The sequence below is a fragment of the Peromyscus leucopus genome, chromosome 23 (genome assembly GCF_004664715.2).
Source record: "Peromyscus leucopus breed LL Stock chromosome 23, UCI_PerLeu_2.1, whole genome shotgun sequence".
Classification (NCBI taxonomy): Eukaryota; Metazoa; Chordata; class Mammalia; order Rodentia; family Cricetidae; genus Peromyscus; species Peromyscus leucopus.
Window position 1 is genome coordinate 42,754,401 of NC_051082.1, and position 13,905 is coordinate 42,768,305.

Consider the following 13,905-nt stretch of genomic DNA (forward strand, 5'->3'; position numbering starts at 1 on the left):
GACTTCATCTTGTTGGATTTTCCCTGTGATAAATGTGTAATGTTCTTGCCAATCTTTTTTGATTGATTTTAGTTTGAAGTTTATCTTATTAGATATTAGGATAGCTACACCAGCTTACTTCTTAAATCCATTTGATTGGAAAGTCTTTTCCCTGTCTTTTCTTCTGAGGTAGTGTCTGTCTTTGAAGTTGAGGTGTGTTTCTTGTATGCAGCAGAAGGATGGATCTTGTTTATATATCCATTCTGTTAGCATGTGTCTTTTTATAGGTGAATTGAAACCATAGTTATTGATGGAAATTAACAGTAATTGTTAATTCCTGTTATTTTTTGTTAGTAGTGTTGTATGATTCCCTATGTTGTTGGTATGGGACTATCTATTACATGTGTTTTCATGGGTATATGTAACTTCTTAGGTTGGATTTTTCCTTCTAGTGCTTTCTGTAGGGCTGGATTTGTGGAAAGACATTGTTTAAATCTGGTTTTATCATTCAATATTTTGTTTACTCCATCTATGTTGATTGAAAGTTTTGCTGGGTATAATAATCTGGGCTACCATTCACTGTCTCTTAGTGTCTGCATAATGTCTGCCCAGGACCTTCTGCCTTTTAGAGTCTCCATTGAGAAGTCAGGTGCTTTTCTGATGGGTCTGCCTTTATATGTTACTTGGCCTTTTTCCTTTGCACCTCTTAATATTTTTTTCTTTAATCTGTATGTTTAGTGGTTTGATTATTATGTGGCAAGGGGATTTCTTTTTGGATCCCATCTATTTGGTGTTCTGTAACCTTCTTATATCTTTATAGGCTTTTCCTTCTTTATGTTAGGAAAGTTTTCTTATGATTTTGTTGAATATATTTTCTGTGCCTTTGAGTTGGTAATCTTCTCCTTCTATCCCTATTATTTTAGTTTTGGTTTTTTAATGGTGTCCCAAATTTCCTGGACATTTTGGGCCATGACTTTGTTGTATTTAATGTTTTCTTTGATTGATGAATCTATTTCCTCTATTAAATCATCAACACCAGCGATCCTTTCTTCCATCTCTTGCATTCTGTTGGTTATGCTTGCATGCATAGTTGCTGTTTGTTTACTTAGTTTATCCTCTTCCAGCATTACCTCCATTTGTTTCTTCTTTATTGTCTCAATTTCAGTTTTCAAGTCTTGAACTGTTTCCCTTACTTGTTTAATTGCTTTCTCTTGGCTTTCTTTAAGCCAAGGATTTACTGATTTCTTCCCATTTTTTTGACATTTTCTCAAATTCTTTAAGGGAATTTTTCATTTGCTCTTTAAAGATATCTCTCATCTTCCTAAGGTCATTTTTTAAAAATATTTTTATTTTGTAATTAACCTAATTGCACATATCAGCCACAGATTCCCCCATCTTCCCTCCTCCCCCCCCCCAGCCCTCCCGCCAATCCAGTCCCCATTCCCACCTCCTCCAAGGCAAGGCTAAGTATACCAGGCTGGGCTGACTCCCCAGTGGAGACGTTAAGGTCATTTTTAAGGTTGATTTCTTCTGTGTCTTCTGTGTTGGTATGTTCAAGTCTTGTTGATGTAGGTTCTGATGGAGCCATATTGATTTTTATGTTGTTGACTGTATTTTTGCACTGGCATCTGCCCATCTCTTTCTCTACTTGGTGCAAGTGGTGTCTGTATCTAAGGGAACCTCTTTTGGTCTGATCGATACTCTTGGTCCAGTGAGAGCTATTGGTCTAATTGGTGCTGATGGAATCTTTTTCTCAGGGAACAGCCCTGAGTCAAATTGGTGCTCCTGGGCTCTGTCTCAGAAGTAGCTGCAATCTTGGCCGTGGGTGGGTTGGGAGGGGTGGGGCTTGTGGGTTACAGGGTCTGATGGGGGATAGTGGTAGTCTGACCTGTCTGCAGGAGGTCTGCTTGCCCACTGGCCTGAAACTGTGACTTAAATGCAAGGTGGTGTAGGGGTGCAGGATTATGCTGCTGGGCCCAAAGCCTAGGGACTGAGGTGTTCTGGTATGTGGATAGAGACTCTACTCTTAGTCCAATTGGGTGGTGGCAGGCTCTGTCTCAGGGAGTAGTTCCATTAATTTTTTTAATGTAAGGAAATATAATAAGATAAAACAAAATCTTATATATCAAAGTTGGGGAAGATTAAAAGAAAAAAAAGAATACAAGGGAAGATATAAGAATTAGAGAGCCACTCAATTGCACACTTAGGATTTCCATAAAAACACTAAACTGGGAGCCAAAATACATAGACAAAGAACCTGCTGGAGACTTGTGAAAGCCCTATGCATGCTGCCTCAATCTCAGTGAGTTCATAAAATCTTTATTTGAGATGGAGGGCATGGTATTCTTGTTATTCTTGGTATTCTTATCCTATCTGTTTGTTACAGCCTCACTAATTCCTCGTTCATAGGATTCCCTGAGCTCAGAGGAGGGGAATTGAGGAGAGACATTGATTTAGGGTTAAGTGTTCCGAAGGCTCTCATTCTCTGGCTAATATCTGATTTTGACTTTCTATATTTGTTCCTATATACTACAGAAGGAAGCTCCTTTGATGACAGCTGAGCAAGGCAGCTATCTACAAATATAGTGGCGTAATATTAAGAGTCTTTTAATCTCTATATTTATTTTTCTTTTTCTAAACCAGTATTATTTAGTTTTGCCATTCATCCCTGGGATATCTAGTCTCAGGTTCTAGGTCACCTAAGCAGTGCCAAGTCTTGGTTCCATCTCATGGAGTAGGTCTTAGTCAAATCAGTTATTTTTTGGTTACTCCCATAAGTATTGTGCCACCATTGTCCTAGCATATTGTTCAGGAAGTACACCATAGATAAAGGACATCGTAGCTTCCTGTACCAAAATGGTAGAACATAGCAGCTGAAAGCTTTATGTAGGCACCAGCCTTGATCATTGACATAAACTGCTTTATTTTAGCTCTTCCTGATCTGGAGATCATGGCCCAATCAGTTACATTTATCTTTGCTAGCTATGATGCAACAAGCACTGCTCTGGCCTTTATGATGTATTTACTGGCTATTCACCCCCAACATTCATAAGAAACTCAAGGATGAGACTGATTCATCCCTGCCTAGTAAGTTGAGTGAATGTTGCCTGGAGACACTCAGAAAATATCAATCCTCATCAAAAAACACTATTTTCATGGTTGCATTAAAAATTATAGTAAATACATTCATAATTGATTCTTTCAGCAAATAGTCACTGAAAATATAAGGAAGGAAAAATACGTTTAGAGAAAAACTAATCTCTGTAATTCTGTACTGACCCTGTAATATCCACTATATTCAACTACAATGACATGTACAAAACATGTATAAAGTCTCTGTAGATTTTTAGGGATAAGCAAATGTCAGTCAAGTGTCTTCTTTAAGCTTAAGTGGTTGTTTTGCCTACATGTATATCTGTGTATCATGTGTATATCTGAAACACAAGGAACCCAGAAGAAAGCCTCAGATTCCCTGAAACTAGAATTCAAAGAAATATGCTCACCATGTGGGTACTGGGAAGTGATCTATGTCATCTGCAAGAGCACACCATGCTCTTAACCACAAAGGCATGCCCCTAAATCCTCAAACAAGTGACCTAAGAGCTGTATTATTATTCCTGGAAATTATTTGACATGACTGCTGTCAATGGAGCCTTGCATTGTCTTGCATAGAGATGCTGATTCAGCTATTATCCCCATAATTCTTCTCTCTAATCACATAATTAATCTTTAAACAAGGTCAGTCAATGAACCTTCTAACGTAAACTGTTCAAGTCTACATTGCGGTCTCTACAATGCCCATGCAGTCACAACCATATATTAAATAAGCTTCCTTCATATATGTGAAAAAAATTAGATTCTGTGGAATTTGATGTACTGGGACTATGTGACTGTCATGTTTGTGTTGTTAGTGAGGTACACACAATGCATTCTCAGACCTCATATTCATGCCCCTTTTCTTGTTTCATTCTGTTACTCTGAAAAATACCATTATTAATATTGTAATCCCAATACAACTATTGGGAGTAACAGATTTACTTCATCTTACATTCTTTGATGGCAGACTATCACTGAGGAAAGTCAAAGTAGGACTTCAAGAAAGGAACTTGTAGGCAGGACTGCTTGCCGCACAGCACTGCTTCTGACCAAGGCACTGACTAATAATCAAAAAGCACTATAGGGACTATTGAAGATGCTGGTTGCTTAATGGATCACTCACTGACCAGCTTAGAGATAACCTGTCCAGGAAGGAGATCTACTTATGGTGTGCTGGACCCTGCTAATCAAATAACAACTTGGATGAGCCATTCCCAAATGTGCCATTCACAAACCAATCTGAACTAGTAATCCCTAATCCTTCAGGTGACATCTCTTGTCAGATGATCCTAGGCTGTATGAAATAGATATAGCTAAGGATGACAGCATCTAAAGCAACAACAGGAAGACTCTTGCCACAGCCAAGCATAGACCTGCATGGACCTCTCACTAGAATGTGTAATATTTTCTCAGGTAGTATCCATTATTAACTTATGTCACCATCTTGAGTTTTAAAGTGATTAGTTCATATTTGTTATTCATTGTATTCATTGTCAATTTTACATACTATTTGTGTTTAATATAGCATCAATATTCAGACAGCCTACCTAAATTAATATAATTGAGTCAAAAGTTTGACCTCAGTTCTCTAACCCCTATGCCCCTGGGGCACATTCAGAGCCTCTCCCACCAACCCCCAAAAATGCAGCCCCAAAGATGAGGCAAGAGATTCTTCTCTCACCCCACTCATACCATGCAGCACCAGTCACCACTGAGGCCATATGCCCAACCTGCACCAATTGGGAACAGGTAAGGTCCCATGTCCAGACTGAGCAGACAAGGTATCTAGGCCCTAGGCATGGGGTGGCACATTTTATGCCTTTCCATCAAGTCATTGGAGTCACAGGGACCGGGCAGCTGTCTCTTCCTCCACCCCCTAACCAAACTAACCATCCCCTGAGGCACCAGTGACCAAGAGCCATAAGTCTGCCTGCACCAATTGGGAAGAGCTGCTCTCTGAGACAGCCCACCAACATCAATTGGTCTAAGATCTGCTCCTTGAGATACTGAGTCCATCAGCAATGATTGGACCAAGAGCCCCAATTAGATATGAGCTCCCATAGGACCAAGAATGGTTCCCTAAGACACACACACACACACCACTTGCACTGAGTGGAGAAGATATAGGTAGACACCAGTGCAAAAAATACAGTTAACTACATAAATACCAATGTGGCACCATCAGAACTTAGTGGATCTGCATCAGCAAGACCTAACATTCCAGTGCAGAAAAAGCAGAAGAAATCAACCTTAAAAATGACTTTAAGAAGATGATAGAGGCTTTAAGGAGGAATTGAAAAATTCTCTAAGAGAAATTGAGGAAACGACAAACAAAAATTAGAAGAAATCAATAAATCCTTTAATAAAGCTAAGGAAATCAAGAGGAAGCAATCAAACAGGTGAAGGAAAAAGTTCAAGACTTGAAAACCAAAACAGAGGCAATAAAGAAGATCCAAACTGAGGGAATGGTGGAAGTGGAAAATCTGAGTAAATGAACAGGAACTACAGATGCAAGCATAACCAACAGAAGGCAAGAGATAGAATAGAGAATCTCTGGTATTGAAGATACAATAAAAGAAATAGATTCAGCAGTCAAAGAAAATATTAAAGCCAACAAAGTCATAACACAAATCATCCAGGAAATTTGGGACACCATGAAAAGACCAAACCTAAGAATAATAGTGATAGAAGCAGGATAAGAATACCACCTCAAAGGCACAGAGAACATATTCAACAAAATTATAGAAGAAAAATTTCCAAACTTAAAGGAGGGCATGCCTATGAAGAAAAAAGAAGGTTACAGAACACCAAATAGACTGGATCCAAAGAAAATGTCTGCTCTCCCCATAAAATACCAAACCACTAAAATACAGAATAAAGAAATATATTAAGAGGTGCAAAGGAAAAAGGCCAAGTATCATATAAAGGCAGACCCATAAGAATAACACCTGACTTCTCAGTGTAGACTCTAAAACCCAGAAGGACCTAGATAGAAGTTATGGAGACACTAAGAGCCCATGGATTCCATCCCAAACTATTATACACAGCAAAACACTCAATAGCCATAGATGGAGTAAAGAAAATATTCCATGATATAACCAGATTTAAACAATATCTGTCCACAAATCCAGCCCTACAGAAAGCACTAGAAGGTAAAATACAACATAAAGAAGCTAGATGCACCCATGTAAAAACAGGTAATAGATAATCCCACACCAACAAATACCAAAGAAGGTAAACCCACAACACTACCACCAAAATATAAGAGGTATTAATAATCACTTGTCATTAATATGCATTAATACTAATGGCCTCAATTTACCTATAAAAAGACACAGACTAAGAATGGATATGAAAAAAGGATCAATCCTTCTTTTCCATCCAAGAAACACACCTTAACTTCAAAGACAGACACTACCTCAGTGTAAAAGGCTCAGAAAAGACTTTACAATCAAATGGACTTAAAAAGCAAGCTGGTGTAGCTATCCTAATATCTAATAAAATAGACTTTAAACTAAAATCAATTTAAAGAGATTGAGAAGGACATTACATATTTATCACAGGGAAAATCCACCAAGATGAAGACTCCACTCTGAATATTTATGTCCCAAATACTACGACACCCACATTTGTAAAACAAACATTACTAAAGCTTAAATCAGACATCAAATCCCACACACTAGTAGTGGGAGATTTCAATACCACACTCTCACCAATGCTCAGTCTCTCCTGTTCTCAGACCTTCTGCTTTTCTCTCATCATTCTACCTAGTTCTTTCCACCTCTGTCCTCATCTTTGTTCTTCTCAATCAATTCTCTCCAGTGCCTCAGAGAACCAGTATAAATACCCAAACAATAATTATTGGGCAAAACAATTCAAGGCTTGAAATTTTCGGGGTCACAGAGAGAGGTAATAAGGATCAACACATAAAGCAATAATTGTCAGCTTCCAATTACAACCCAAAAGGGGAGTGACTAAAGGGGAGTTCTTTGGTAGGGTCAACTAAAGGCTAAGACCAATTAGGGAATTTTTGTGCTTAAACTATAATCTAGAATTGACTAGGTTGAAAGTGGTCAATAAGTCACAAGAAAGTAAACTGTCTTTGGCACTACTTTTCCTGCTAGTTCAGGCTGAAGCTGCTTTCTGATAGGAAAGGGACATATGCTAGGTGGCTAAGCAACCTATGTCAGAGCATGTAGCATGTGGTTAGTAAAAGCACTTTCATTCAGAATAATTGCTGAGGAGAAAATCTAGGAATCACACCTGTCTGAGGAGGAATTAAAACTTAATTTGCCCAAGAAAGAAGCTTGGCATCTATCACCTGCCTGGCCTTGTAAGCAATCTCCTTGGGTCAGTGGGAAGTAACTGCCTTAACTCAGTATCTAGCAAATGGCTAAATCATCATCCCAGGAATGTCAGCAGTAAATCTCTTAAGTTAGGGTCATGTGTAAATAACCTGGGGTAAAGGTAAGGAGTTGAGGATTTAATTGCTAGTGGTTATTTTCTCTTATCTGGAACTGAGATGAGATAACATTTAACTATGTTCAGTTTTGTCCTTGAAAAAAGGGTATCTTTGCTGAAATACATTTGTCTGGAGAATGACCCTGGCCAGATATATGTTAATGAAAATTAAACACAGCTGGGGACAGTTATCCAATTACTCCAAATGTATAGGAAAAGTTGTGCCCAAGATTGAGACGCAGTCATGAGATTACATGTACACATAACATGGAAATGCATGGTAAATGGGGAGAATCAATTGTTATTGCACAAGAAATTTATAACAAGGTACAGCCAGTTCATTCAAAAGTCAGTAATTCCACAAAACATTGCATGATGGTTTCCTCTAACAGAACCCTTAGTTCTGATAGTTTGACCTTCTGAACACTAGTTGTCACTGCTGTATACTCTCATGGGCTTTTGCTACCAGTGGCTCTCAATAAATGAGAACACATGGGAATGAGAGGTTCAAGCTGGAACGGGGACAGAATGAGAGAACAAGGAAATATATACCATGATAAATGAAGACATCATGGGAATAGGGAGAAACAGGATGCTAGGGAAGTTCCCAGGAATCCACAAGGATGACCCCACCTTTGACTACTAGTCTAGTCAAGAGGGTGCCTGAACTGGCCTACTCTAGTAATCAGATTAGTGAATACCCTAACTGTCATCATAGATCTTACACCCGGTAACTGAAGAAAGCAGATGCTGAGATCCACAGCTGGGCACTTGGCTGAGCTCCAGGATTACAATTGATGAGAGAGAGGAGGGATTCTATGAGCAAGGGACATGGTGATCATGATGGGAAAATGTACAGAGATGGCCAGCCAAACAAGTGGAAATGCATGTACTGTAGATCAGTAGCTGTGGATCCCCCATAGGACTGGACTAGGCCCTCTGGATAGGTGAGATGGTTGTTTGCTTGAACTATTTAGGACCCCCCCCATGCAGAGTGATTGGGATCTATCCCTGGTGCATAAGTGGGCTTTTTGGAGCCCAGTGCCTATGGTGGGACACCTTGTGCAGCCTTGGTGCAGGGAGGAGGAGCTTGGACCTGCCTCAACTGAATGTACCAGGTTCTGCTGACTCCCCATGGGAGACCTTGCCTTGGACAAGGTCTGAATGGGGGTGGGTTGTAGGGTGAAGGCTGGGGGTCAGGAAGAGAGAGGAGAGGGGGATCTGTAGTTGGTATGTAAAATGAATAGAAAATTTCTTAATTAAAAAAAAAACTAGCTGAGACTAACCAAAGTAATTTGGGGTATGTTTAACATAGAAAACTTAATAATAAGTAATAAATTTTCTTTGGAATTTATCTTATAATAAGGTTTTTTGTTAGGTCCTTAATTTTGTCCTTAAGAACTTTAGAATTAAAATAGGGTTTATTAAGTAATTTGAAAAAATGTGTCGTCTAAGAGTGTTATTTAAAGAATGCCCATGAGCTAGCTAGAATGGTTAAAAATATTTTGGGATGGAAAATGGATCAGGGAGTGAATTTTCATTTTCAGACATAGTATTGTGTAGAACCTTAGTTAATATTCTGACTCATTTCATGGCTTTCAGGAGGAAGACACAATTATAATTGCCTAGATGTCCTGGAAGGACAATGCACAAAGCTGTGGTTAGAAATGGGGTAGTCGCCTCAGAGGGAGATACCCAATCCATATCAACCTGCAGAGTGTTTATCAGTAAAAAAGCTGACGTTTTAAAGTTTTTATTTTTATTTTTTGCATTCATGCTGTGTGTGTGTGTGTGTGTGTGTGTGTGTGTGTGTGTGTGTGTGTGTGTGTAGATCAGAGAACAATCCATGGGAGTCACTTCCCTCCTTCTACCATGTGTGTACTAGATATCAAACTCAGACTTGGTGGCAGGTGCCTGTAATTGGACAAACCATTTCCTGGGCCCAAAACTGATATTTTACTGTCTACTTGTCTGACTTGCTTTTAAAATTTAATAAACATTACACACACACACACACACACACACACACACACACACACACTTCTAGGGTACAGTGTACTATTTTCAAACATATATACAATAGGAAATGATCAGATCAGGGTAGCTGGGATTGACCACCTTGACAGTCAAACCTTGTATCTTGTTCCTTTGCATTGGTTTCCTATTGTGGAATATTATTTTAACTGGGCAAAGATGTGTTACATTTGTTTATGCTGTGAAATATTATTTTAACTCTGTAAAGGTGTGCTACATTTGTTTATGCTGAATTTATTTAATGATGTAAGGTTGTGTTACATTTGATTGTGCTGTATCTGCTTAATTACATATAGTTGTGCCACCTGCCTAAGGCCCCTGAAAGAACTGAACAGCCAACAGCTAGGCAGAAAAGGGATAGGTAAGGCTGGCAGGCAGAGAGAATAAGTAAGAGGAGAAATCTAGGTTCAAGAGAGAAGAGAAAAAGGAAAAGGAGAAGAGAGGAGAGAATGAGGGAGATGCCTGGGGCCAGATCCCAGGTAGACACCAACTGGCCAGTCATGAGAAGCAGTGAAAGTAAGATATACAGAAGTAAGAAAGGTTAAAAAGCCCCAAGGTCAAAGGTAGATAAAGAGAAACAGGGTGATTTAAGCTAAAAGAGCTAGCCAGAAACAAGCCTAAGCTAGGCTGAGCATTCAAAACTAATAGTAAATCCCTGTGTCATGAATTGGGGACTGTTTGGTGGCCCAAAAGAAAAAAAACTGGTACAGGCTCCAAGGAAAGACTTCATCTCAGGAACTTGAGGTCAGCATACACTTACAACTGATTTCCCAGATACCCATGAGCCCAAGAAGGCAACTGTGACACCTGTGTCTACTCAGAAGTAAAGTTTTAAGTGATTAGTGGCATCTTGATGGCTTAGAAGCTGCACACAATAATCTGTTGGACAGGTGCCCTTTAGCTGCATGCAGGACACACACTCAGAGCTGCTACTTGACTAGTCTTTTAAGGTGTCTTCAAAACAATGCATTCATAAAACACAGACAGAACTCAAACTTTCACTGAAATGGGAAGATGATAATCTAAGAAAAATGTGGTTGGAAGCAGATCTTACAAAGGAAATGAATGTCATGTATGAGCAGATAGAAGTGCTCATTATTCTCACTTGAATATTGCACCTTGTATCAAAATCCCATTCTGTATCCCAGAAACACATACAATTATTATACTCCAATTAAAACCAAGAAAGTCTTTACAGTTGTATGAGGGTTTAGATTAAAGTCCAGAAGACTGACTAGTTAGAAGAGATAGACTTGCACTCATCAGGTCACTGAGTAACACCAAATGTGGCTGACCCATTTGAGAGTACAGTTTTATTACCACGCAGAGAACAAGGTTTTCTAGTTATGCTCAATTTACTAAATTGGGATTTTGAGGTCTAAGTTACCTGTATTTGCATTGTGCAGTTATGTACAGGCAAAAATATTCAGTGTGTGAGTCAGTAAGACACTTCTCTACTCACCTCATTTCTGTTGTTGAGACAATAACACGGCTACAGCAGCACATTTCCTTTTACTATGGTTCCAGTTCTGTTATGTGTAGTTGACTTCACTTATTTCTACTTTAAGTGATAATATTTTATGATGTTTACTTTAGAAATTATCACCAACACTTCCTGAGGGTTGGGGTTTATTTGCTTCATGTCAATCTATAATGCAGCAAAATATTTTCTTAAATATATGATTTACTAGCCAGCAACATGAAGAGTTTGGATTAGGTTTATTGGCTTTTGTAACAGGATGTACAACTTATGTATTATAATGCATCTGGGTCAATTTTTAAACACCATGTTCTCCATCCAATCCTTACAAATGAAAACTATTATTAAAAAGCTTGTGGTGCACTTGGTGGCTGTGGCACATACCTTTAATCCCAGCACTTGGGAGGCTAAGGCAGGCAAATCTTTGTGAGTTTGAGGCCACCCTGGTCTACACAGAGAGATACGGGACAGGCAACAGATTTACACAGAGAAACCCTGCCTTAAAAATCCCCCCAAACAAACAAACAAACAAACAAATAAATAAATAGCTGGGGGTGATTCCTCTGATATTGTGGTTTGTAGCTATACTAATGTCTGTGAACTAGAACAGACATCTTTGGCCAGAATGTGGCTTTAAAAGCTCTACAGTGGTTTCCAAATACAGATGTAGCCAAAAATCAATGACTTACGTAATTATTTATGGTGCATAACACACCAATCAGGACAGAGGCACCCCTACTTCAGCAAATGCCAAGCTAACCACAAAGAAACTAACATTTAAACAGAGACTCCCAACTAGACCAGAAATCCAGGTCTCATAGACTAGAAAACCAAAGAGGATACAGAAACCAAGGAACAAAACACCACCTAACAAAGACAAACTCAGAAATCAGGGACTAGAACTAATCAGCACAAACACAGATGACTAAATGTCAGTATTAAAATAAAATCAACAATAGACAGGGCAATATGCTATTACCAGAGACCAGCTATCCATTAAAAAAGACCTGAACATTCTACAACAGCAGAAGCATATGAAAATGTCCTTAAAAACAACTTCATGAAGATGACATGACAGAGGTCCTTAAAGATGAAATGGAAACTCCATTAAAGAAATTAATAAAAAGACAACCAAATTAGAGGAAATCTACAAATCCCTTAAAGAATGCCAAGAAAGTCAAGATAAAATAAACAATTAGGTGAAGGAAACTATTCAGGGCATGAAAATTAAAATAGAAGCAATAAAGAAAGCACAAACTGAGGAAATTCAGGAAATGAAAATCTGGGTAAGTGAGCAGCTACTACAGATACAAGCATGACCAATAGAACAGAAGATATTGAAGAAAGAACCTCAGGCATTGAAGATATGATAAAAGAAATAGAATCATGAGTCAAAAAATGTTAAATATAAAAATATCTTAAAATAAATATTGCTGCCTTTGACACCAACTTCTAGAAGCACAGGGCTCAAAAGGAATAAAAAGAGTTGATGTACTATGACTTACTTTATTTGATGGAGTAAGGGAAAGGACACTTATACACTCTCTTGAAGGATTCCTTCAGACCCTTTTATTCTTCCTTTTTTATTCTAATTCTGTATTCTGTCTGTTTACTTTTTTCTACAGCTTATATACTCCAACATTAATCTTGCAGGCAATATAGAAATTACACTGTGGTTATATCTATTTTTTTGCAGTTTTTTGAGACAGGATTTCTCAGTGTAGTTTTGGTACCTTGCCTGGATCTCACTCTGTAGACCAGGTTGGCCTTGACAACACAGATTTTCACAAACTCTGCCTCCCTAGTGCTAGGATTAAATGTGTGTGTCACTACCACCCAGCTAGTTACATCTATTTTTAAAGTGAATGATTAAAATGAATAAAAGTTAAAATTAGCATGTTATCCATATCCTTAACACGATTAAACATTTTATATAACACTGATGAAAAATAGTTATCACCATGAGCCCACATACATTTATACTCAAACAACTTGTTATAGATTTACAGAGTATAAGCAAGCAAGGGTGTTTTTCTCAGCTACTTCCTTTACTTGAAGGCTGTGATTCGCAGCTGCAAAGAAAGAACCAGTCATTTTGTTATTTTCTTGAAACGTAATCTTATAAGGAATCACAAGCTTAGTCTTTAATATATGAAAAAATCAGTCAGCTCTACTTTAAAATTTTAAAGTGCATACCAACGCATCAATAGCTTTTTATATCAGTAGATTGGGGCCTGGAACGGGTGTAAGGAATTAACCATCATCTTTGATCACCATCCAATCCTCACAAGGAAAGTACATCAGCAAATAATAATTGGGCTGCTTTGTTTTTTGATTCCTAACCTCCAAGCTATTATCACAATATCTTAATCTACCTGAAAGCATCTAAAACTTTGTTTCAGAGGTGATGCACACCAAAACTTAGGAATACATCTCTGAACGTTAGGATTAAAAGAATTCCAGCAAACATGGCTCCTAGAAATCATGTTTTTTCTTCGTTAACCTAAGCCAGAGTCCATATGACTTTTCAATAGGAACTCATGTGTTCTAACTATGTGACACTTCCTTGTTTTATTCTTATCCCCTGCAGCCTCTGCTTTATTAGAGCCAAGGGCAACATTTTGTCCTACCTTGACTTATGTTAATTTTCCACTAAACTAACCTCTATCATAATTCCTTACTATATTCATTAAATACCCTCAATCATCAAAATCCTCTTTAAACTAACACTAGTGGACAAAATTACTGCTTCACCAAACAGTACAGCTTAGGAGGACATAATCTTCATAATAATCCACAGTAAAATTGCCAATAGAATGGGTTATTGCCATGAGATAAATACACTGCATTACAAG